The 9,843-nt window shown below is 44.3% G+C and overlaps 1 pseudogene; it reads left to right on the forward strand.

Moving 5' to 3' along the window:
- The first annotated feature begins 6,579 nt into the window (after positions 1–6,579).
- On the forward strand, positions 6,580–6,682 carry LOC135054153 (U5 spliceosomal RNA; annotated as a pseudogene).
- The last annotated feature ends 3,161 nt before the right edge of the window (positions 6,683–9,843 follow it).

Below are 9,843 nucleotides of genomic sequence, written 5' to 3' on the forward strand. Positions count from 1 at the left end.
CATAAGAAAAAAAACTTGTGTATATCTTTTGTACTTGTCGACCATTTGGGGTTGACCTAATTACTGTTTATTTAAAATGTGTCAATATATTATATCACAGCCAAACTACTAGTAAGAGACTGATTGGTACTTATCTCTCTCTATTCTTTGAAACATAGCTCCTTAAATTTTACACTAACTACAAAACAAACCTGGACATGTATAGATCACTTATATTCTTTGTCATTATTCTCAAGCTCTCTTCTGGTGTTTTCATACTGTCAAAGTCGAAAAATATTATAATACATATGCCTTGTACTAACCCCATGCCCGCTGCTCGTGCACTCAGTCCGCCGTGTGTGCACATATCCGCAAGTTGCGTAAGATCGCTCCGGCGATCGTGCGCATGATATCGGTATTTACAGCGGAGTTTGTGAGCGTGTAGCGTATTATTAGAACATAGCATATCTAACCCAAATAGCGTATATTATAGATATAGTCCAGAGGATACCACCCACAAGAGCAGTTGGAAGGGACATCGCCCACCTTTTCAAATCCACCTATGACCTTTGCTGTAGTGTAGAGACATATCTCTGTGTCCAATGAACAATGAGATTACAGTGACCATTGTATTGTGTATGCATGTTGTGTCTATAAGGACCATTGTTGCCTGGCCGGTCAGAAGACTCTAAACGCTATCTGCATGACCAGCGGAGGACCGAGTTCGGGTTGCGCTTGCGAATATTCTCACGTACGTACATTCTCTGTAGCCATTATTCTGTTTAGATTTACTTGTTAGTCTGTAGCGTATAACTTGTATTGTTTTACCTTTTTGGAATCAATCCACGGAGGCCTTAGAACCCTGTGGTTTAAACTACAAACGGTGTGGTGTTTTCACTTTCCTGCATGGGCTTTAAAGTAGATTAACCTGTTTAAGGTGTATAAGCATTGATAAGGTGTATGCACTGCGGATACTTTGTATCGCCAGCGCTACTTAAGGTTTAAAGGTATTAACATCGTAGCAGTACATTGCTGCCAAAGGTTGAAAGTATAAGCATATCATTACATTGTATCACTAACAAGGTTTAAAGGTTATCAATTGTGTGTGCGCTCGCTGTGTGTACTCCGTACACTCAGCGCAGCGTGCGTACGCCAAGTGCGTACCACGTGCAGGACACTGTACGCAAATAGCGTACAAAGTGCGTAGCACGTGCACGTAGTCTAGCGGCCATAGCGGCTCAACGGTAATAGTGTACAAAGGGGTATAGCTTTGCGGTCTAAGATAATACCGACATTATCAATTGGGAGCTCGTCCGGTTCCTTATCATACCCGCAGCCTAGCAGAGTTTTCGCAGACTTTATCAGCAAAGGGCGGAGTATCCCCTGTAAACCTTTTCTTGGTCGGGGATATATAAGTGCTGATTAGATAAGCGTCTGCCCTGCATGGTTTGAAGGGATGCTGGAGGGATCCGTAAGGTAAGAACGCAAAAGCTATTTTTCCTTTTAAAATCTGTAAATTTCTGTTTTGGCGCCAAATGCGCACGCAACACATCATACGCACACACCTGTATTTTGCATATCTACTCACATGATTGCCATAATTACTGATTACTAGATTTATTTTGACCTGTACTGGAAAATTTGTTGCTATTTAGTTAACATATAGAGTTAATATTTAAGGGAGTATGTGTAAGACACACACACACACACAGCCTGGCCAAGTAAAGGTTTATACAGTAGAAACTGTGTGTAGTGTTAAGTAAGCGATTATAGTTAAATATCGCTTACATTTATAGAAGTGTGGGATTTGTAGTACTGCGGATGTACGGCCTTTGTACACGTGTCTCGGACAGCGTGCGGGACTGCGTACGCAACGGAAAGGCCTACGCACGTGGCGTGTTTACGCAACGTGCGTACAGATACGCCCACTAAATACAAATCGCACGATAGCATTGTTTTAGTTTAAAGCGCGAGACGGTAGCCACACGATAATAGCACACATTTTTTCAGTTTCCAAAATTTTGTAAAAAAAAAAATATTTTTTTTTCTGTAGTACCTCTGGGGAAAGCTATCAGTTAACAGGAAAGGATTTTTCTGATCAGAAAACTATAGAATATTAGTGTGGGCTGAATAAGGTGTGAATATAGTGAACCCCACTTGGTGGTCTTGGTGAAGCACGGTCTAGGTGAAAACGTGGTGAGCACGGTCCATGTGTACACGTGCGACGGAGTGTGATAAAGTTTTCATGGTATTACGCTCTGGCTGTTTTGGAGCACAGTGTGGAGACTCCAGTGATCCTACCACTTATAAATAGCAAGTGTCTATAAGCGGTACGATTGGACCGTACGGTTGTATGGGCAACACGTGACGCAACGTGATACGAAGTTTTGCATATTTGTGCGTAAATCTCATCATCATACGCGTTATAGGAAGCACATGCAAGCGTGATTTGTGTAAAGTAAAGGTTTAGGGAGTTTTCGCTGGTCTCTCAGGAAAATCTCTAGAGGTAGGGCCTGCAACGGCTACACGTGTCTGCTAAAGAAGGCGGATTCGTGGTACTCGGAGCAGAAGAAGTTAGTGGAAGAACTTTGAGGACTTCCACCGGTAGACTACTGTGTTTGGTGCATTTTAGGAAGTTTTCCCGTGTTAAAAAGGTCCACAATGGAAGCCAAGTGCACAACACAGGGACGTTCAGCAGCCAGGGTTCAGACTGCAGATTTCAGACCCAGGGGGTCAGCTCGGTTAGTAATGTGGGGGAAGTATGGTCCCCACACTGAGACCTTTTGTGATGAATGGACACGAATGACTGTGGGGGATAAAGCACCATTTCCTGGGATAGGTAGTTTTGACTCAGAGGTATTGCATAATCTAAGGCTTAGGATCTGTCTGATAAAGTCCCAAAAACAGGATCAGAGACACAAACTGTTTACATTTATGGCAACGAGAGAGTGATATACAGAGGGAATTAGCTTACACAGCTGGTTCCAAACCTAGCAGGAAACTGATAGCAACTGCACCACCACCGTACATTACAGGAGAGAAAATGGCTACAGAGAATGGCATACTGATATATGATGAGAGTAAAGTTGATAAATGTATTAATGACGATAGGAGTAAAACTGATAAATGTAATCATTCTAACCCGTGCAAGTTGCACCCCATTTTAAACTTCCCTCAGGATTACAAGCAAGAAGCTGAACCCAGCACGATATCGGCACTTTCCCTAGCAGCCACTATACAGGACACCCAGGTGGGCACGGCCCAACCGGTAAGAGCAGTAGTAAAGCCCCCTGGCGGAGGGATAGGTGAGATCGTGTCCACAGGTAAGTATGGTACTGTATATTATGCAGAAATAATAGCACCTCGGAATGTAGAGTCAACACAAAATGGTGTAATTGAACTAAATCCTGTCAGGGTGATCGCAGTGCCCAATGGGAAGACAGACGCTCTGGGAGTCACTCCCGTCAGGAACATTGCTATGCATTGCCCCTGGTCCCGGACAGAATTGAGGACAACTATGTCTAAAATTCCCGATCCCAGAAAGGATCTAGCCGCATGTCAGAGGTTTATTAAAGAATTAGGTAATGCCACCGAACCCACTAACCAAGATTGGCGGACAGTGCTACGGGCATGTTTGCCCTCTAATCTTGACCCTGTGAAATTCATTGCTGACTGTAAATTAGATGCAGAGGTACCTCTCACTGATGAATACAATCAGGAGAATGTACGACAAATCAATCTGCAATTAGGAGTAGATTTCCCAACTGTTGTGAAGTGGAATAAAATCTTCTCCATTAGACAAAAAGAAGATGAAACTGCCTCTGAATATTTCCATCGAGCACTGCAGGAAATTGCTAGATACACTGGGATCGAAGACATTGAGGAAAATGTACATCATAGAGAGGTAGCTGTGTCCGTATTAATGGACGGGTTAAAAGACGCACTAAGAACCAGGGTACAAACCTCTCTACCTAACTGGAAAGGTATTTCGGTGGCTGCATTAAGAGAGTCCGCTATCGAGCATGACCGTAATATCCAAAGAACCAGGGAAGCACAGGGAGAGCGGTTGATGGTGATGAGCATCCAAGTACTGGAAGAAGCATCAACTCGACCAAAACCCCAGGCCCTTGGCACATGGAGGAAGCCAAGAGTTTGTTATCTGTGTAAAAGGGAAGGGCATTATGCCAGCAACTGTAACAGCACACATAAGTTCAGACCCCCTAGACAAGAACACGAGCAACGTTACAATACACGTAATTGGGATCAGGGATCATATAGGAAAAATTTTGGGCCACATCTGTAGTATGCAGCCAGTGAAGTTGATTGCTAGCCTTGGTAGTAAACCTGAGGTCACAGTTGATGTAGTTGGTAGATCATTTCTTGTAGATACAGGGGCGGCCAGGTAAACTCTGATTTATCTTTAAAGTTTTTTTTTTTCATCTCTGACATTCACCGACCGAACTACAGCTCAAACGTCACATGACTACTCGGTCTTTTCAGAGGTCTGCCCAACCCCGGTATATCTCGCCAGCATCATTGTGCCTGGCCATGCACAGAGGGTGGAGAGTGGAAATACTGGTGGAGAGAGACTGTGCAGAGTTACCGATAGACATGTTGGTGTGACAGCATGATGGTGAACGGAAATCTGACAATTTTTCTTCTCTCTCTTTTTGTTTTCTTTATCATCCACTAGGGGTCACTGGAGTACTCTTGGGATATGGACGGGCGTAGCCGAACAAAGGCACTGAATATTTAAATTTAGGACTCTCCCCCCCTCCATATCCCCGAGTACCTCAGTGTACGACCTCAGTGTTTTTTCGGTGCTCACAGCACGAACATCGGCTTGTGGGATTCCCACACTTGGATGGAAGATTTATTAATTTTTCATTTTGATTTTAATTTTTAATTTTACACTTAGCACATCCCTTCCCAGTTTCTGGAAAAACATGGGTCCGGGATAGTGCCGCTGCACGGGCAGCGCATGGCGTGTCGGTCCTCACAAAGAGCACCCTCACAGCCACAGACAGCATGGCGTGTCGGTCCTCACAAAGAGCACCCTCACAGCCACAGACAGCCCACTGCTCCTACAAAGAGCAGCCAGGACTAGAGAGCTGGACGCAGCCATAGATCACTGGGACGCTGACTGAAGCTGGACGGAGCTTACATATAGAAGCCCGTCACAGCCAGGGCTACAGAGCTGAACGGAGCTTACACAGAGAAGCCCCGTTGCAGCCAGGACTACAGAATGACTCACACGGAAGCTGGACGGAGCTTACACAGAGAAGCCCCGTCACAGCCAGGAGTCACATCACTGAAGCTGGACGGAGCTTACACATAGAAGCCCCGTCACAGCCAGGACTACAGAGCTGAACGGAGCTTACTCAGAGAAGCCCCGTTGCAGCCAGGACTACAGATTGACTCATTTCACTGAAGCTGGACGGAGCTTACACAGAAGAAGCCCCGTCACAGCCATGGCTCATTTCACTGAAGCTGGACGGAGCTTACACAGAAGAAGCCCCGTCACAGCCAGGAGTTACAGCGTCGCAGCCATAATCAGGAAGGTAGGCTGGGGAAACGGGGCGGTCAGCGCAGGCTGCCGCCCCGCTATGTAGGGGTTAACACTCATACTGAGCTCCGTCCGGCTGGACAGCAGGGGGAGCTCAGACGCGCTATGCCCAGCCGCTACGCAGGCTCTCACAGAGACGGTGAGCGCTCCGTTCGGCCGCAGCTTCGTCCGGCCGCACAGCACGTGGCTGCTCTCCCCACTCAGACACAGCAGAGAAGGGGGGAAGCCATACTTATCAGCCGCTCCGTCCGGCCGTGCGTGTTTCCCAGCGGTGGAAAGCGACACCGCTGCTCTCCCCACTCAGGCGCCCTCCCAACGGCCAGAGGTGATGATCTCTTCTCAAAGGCTGTCGGCCGCCGCAGCTCTCTGTCTCAGTACAGAGACGGTGGGGGGAAGAGACCCGGTGGAAGCTGCCAGGTTAAATATATGTATAAGATATTTATAAGGATGTCCTGACAGTAATGGTCTATTAAATCTATATTACTGTCTGTGATGTGGCAGTATAATAGGTTTTTGAGCCTATATATATTAATGGCTGTTATTAACATTGTAAGAGGCTATTGAGCCTATATTGATGCTGTATAAATATATTAATGTCTGGAATATATATATATATATATATATATATATATATATATATATATATATATATATATATATATATTTATTCATAGAGCATGTGTTGTACCCGGCCTGTGATTATACTGTATAATAGGCTAGATTAACACGGTAACATTTGTAATTTGTTCTGTGATTATCACGGTCAGCATGGCAAAGGGGCCATTTTAACCATGCTTCCTGTTGTTTTCCAGTTTGTAATTCTGGAACATTCCTGCCCTACATCTCTAAGCCACCAGAGGCGCAGGGGTGTTAGTGGGAATTTTTGGTCAGCATAAGTTAGCCATGTAAACTGTATTTCTACATAATTCTAGAACATTCCTGCCCTACATCTCTAAGCCACCAGAGGCGCAGGGGTGTTAGTAGGAATTTGGTTCGGGTTTCATATGCCATGTGAGCTGCTTTTCACATAAAGATTACTCTGGTTTCTCTTCACAGCGAATAAATCTTTTGTTTTTTACTAAAGATTTCCGTAGAGAGAAACAACCATGAGTTTAATATTAATATGCTGTTCAGCAATAAAATATATATATGACATGATAACGTCATAAGGCGTGCAATGGCTGTCCGTTGCCTATTGTGGTGTCTGTCTGCATAGCGAGTAAGGCTCTAGCGCAGACTAAAAATAATTTTCAAGTCCTATTTTAAGCATTGGCAATTCAAATAAACATCGGAGTCTCGGAAGTTATTCCGCCAGCTTTAACAAAAGACAGTCTTTCCAAAGGGCCAATTTCCCTTTGGGTACCACAGTGTTTATTTAACTGGTCTTATAATTTAATGCACGATTCTATGTCAAATCTCACACCGATAACTACGAGTGAGAAGGGTACATTAGACCAGCACTCAGATAGTGCAGGGTTGTTGCCAACATACATTGCTAAATTACAGTGAGTCAATGTCTCCATTGTTACACTTAGTAGACTTTGACCACTATTTAATCGTTTCCAAGATGACGCCATCCGCCATTGGTAAATGCGTCTGTGTCAAACATTATAAAGACCCAAGAAACATTTGGGTCACTAGACTATGTATGGAAACAATGACATTACTGTTAAAAGAAGCTGCAGAGTATATCTGTAAAGCTGCTTCTAACGACGGTACTTCGATTCTCACTTTTCATCGTCGCTAGTTCAGCACGACAAGGCCACAGCTTGTTGGTCCTAAATTTGATATTCAGCCATTACCGCATCCAGTATCAAAACGGAATACTTGTGCCGGCGTTTAATCCCTTTAGACTTCAGTTTTTCAAGGCGGTGGTACAAAACACTCACGCCTTGTAACGACAGGACGCTACGGTCAGCAAGCCAGTAGTTTGATGACCTCTTTTCCAATTGTGGAAGCGCGTCTTTACATGTTACTTTTGCGGGGTTTCCAGACTTCAACTCATGGAGGTCTCAGCTAGTTACAGATTAAAGGACATGACTGCCTCAGTCGAACGGTTTGGCAGGTAGCCATTTAGTCTCTGCTGGGTTTCAGCTGTCTTTATAATACAGGCAGTAGTACAACAACAGAGTCACGGTTGCTTATTCCCCTCTGTTTGGGGTAACAAAACCATACAGCTCCATCGCAGTTTCAATCAGCAAGTCACTTACTGCAGTTTGAAAATGGATTTGCTGCGGTTAGTATTGGCATATTGGAGCCACAAAATTGAATACTTGCACTTGATCTTCACAATACGTATATACCCATTCCGGTTTGTTCATCACAGGTTTTAGCGTTTGCAAATCGCCACAACCATTAACCATTTCAGGTCTACCGTTTCTTAGACTCTGGTATATACCAAAGTGATGTTGGAAGATGATAGTTCATCTCACATAAAACCTCTGTCGCAACAGAGTTTCTCTATCTTAGACGATCTGCTCATAAGAACTCTGTCTCAACAAAGTTCCTCTAACTTGCGCTACTAATGTATACTGCGGTGGCAGATCACGTTCAAAATATAATTCCGTCTAAACGATGTCAATTCCTAGGTAAGATTATAAATACGGTAAATCAAAGATATTTACCTACTACACCAGCAAGAACAAATGTACATCTAGTAATTAGTGCAAATCACGCACACTAACGGTACATTGGTGTATTCACCTGTTAAGAAGCGATTTAGTTCGCCGCCTTCACTCGCGGTTCCCACAGAGGGGCGAGGGTGTATAATACTCTGGACGAGAGTCGCAGAGGTCAGAAGTTGTAGTTTAAAAAAGATCAGCGACAAAGGTTCTAAAAGGATCACGACAGATTGCTGTCGATAAATGTCCTGGAACTCCGTGCATTTTACAATGCACTACATGCTTCGCTTTCAGTCTGACCAGGGGCAGTCAGACAACGCAACGGCAGTTGCATACACAAAAAAGCCGCATGGCAATGCGCCAGGTAACTCGAATCCTCAATGACTCAGAACACCATTATGTGAAAATATCAAGGGATCATTCCGTGAGTGGACATCTGTTAGACAGATGATCTCACCAGTCAGGATTTGGATCCTGAAAACTGGACATGAAATCCAGAGGTGTTTCATATGTGAGTCCACAGAAGGGGGTTACCCTCAGGTATACATGATGGCATCTCGCCACAATTACAAAAGCTCAGTATGTGTACAAAACAACAGATCACAAGGGCAGTGGCGGTGGAGTCTCTCACATTCATGTGGTCATTCAGCATCGTGTATCTGGCTCCACCATTTTCCGCTGCTCTATCCGTTGCCAAAACGGATCATAAGACAGTTCGTCACAGTCATACTGGTGGTATCTCATGGGTTTCGAAGAAGTTGCTTCTCGAATTTCCAAGGAATACTTGCACACGATCTTGGCCCGCTCATAATACGTCCAACCTGTTACATCAGGGAACGTTTTTTTTGCCCATACTTACCTATGTACCTATTACCTACGTACCGCAGCTGCGGTTGATGGGGTGAGGGTTCAGACCGCCCTCTTAAGAAATAGAGCATTACAGTATCGGTTATACCAACCATGTTACGAGCTAGTAGGCCGCTTAAGGCAGCTCATTATTACAAAAATTCGTGTGCTTACATAAGTCGTAAACCTCGGAAGTTTCCGACATCATCCTTCAAGTTACCGTGGGGTGGGATGGAAAACTGCGTTTACCTGCACGGAGGGTGCAGGTATCTGTGTAGTAAACTTATCTTCAAAGACGTTTGTCTTTATTGCGTCTGTACACACCGTTATACAAGGTGTCACCAAAGTTCAGACTCTATTTATCCCACCTACAGCGCCAGGTAACTTGAGGTTGGCTTCACATTTCTTACAGTTTGCATATTTGAACCCTTACAACAAATGGGGATTAAGTTTCTTACTTTGGAAAACATTGTTCTTCTAGCCTTGGCTTCGGCAAGGGTTTTGTTTTCATATTTGGGTGCCTTGTATTCCAAGCCACCGTATTTGAGTTTTCTCATGACAAAGCAGATTTTCGGAAGAAATCCGCTTTCGTATTCTTCACATCAATATACCAATAGTGGTTTCTGTGTGGACAGCACATTCTAGAATTCTGAATGTGGTACACGCGTTACGCGTTATATATGTTCCGAACGTCTACAGTACGTGATATGAATACGTTGTTTGTTCTTTATGATGCTGCCAACTGGGGTTAGCCAGTTTCTCAGCAGACATTATCCAGTTGGATAATAATGACTACAAGTCAGGCTTACTTTAAGACTAAGTTACAACCGC

This window comes from Pseudophryne corroboree, chromosome 2 (genome assembly GCF_028390025.1).
Source record: "Pseudophryne corroboree isolate aPseCor3 chromosome 2, aPseCor3.hap2, whole genome shotgun sequence".
Lineage (NCBI taxonomy): Eukaryota > Metazoa > Chordata > Amphibia > Anura > Myobatrachidae > Pseudophryne > Pseudophryne corroboree.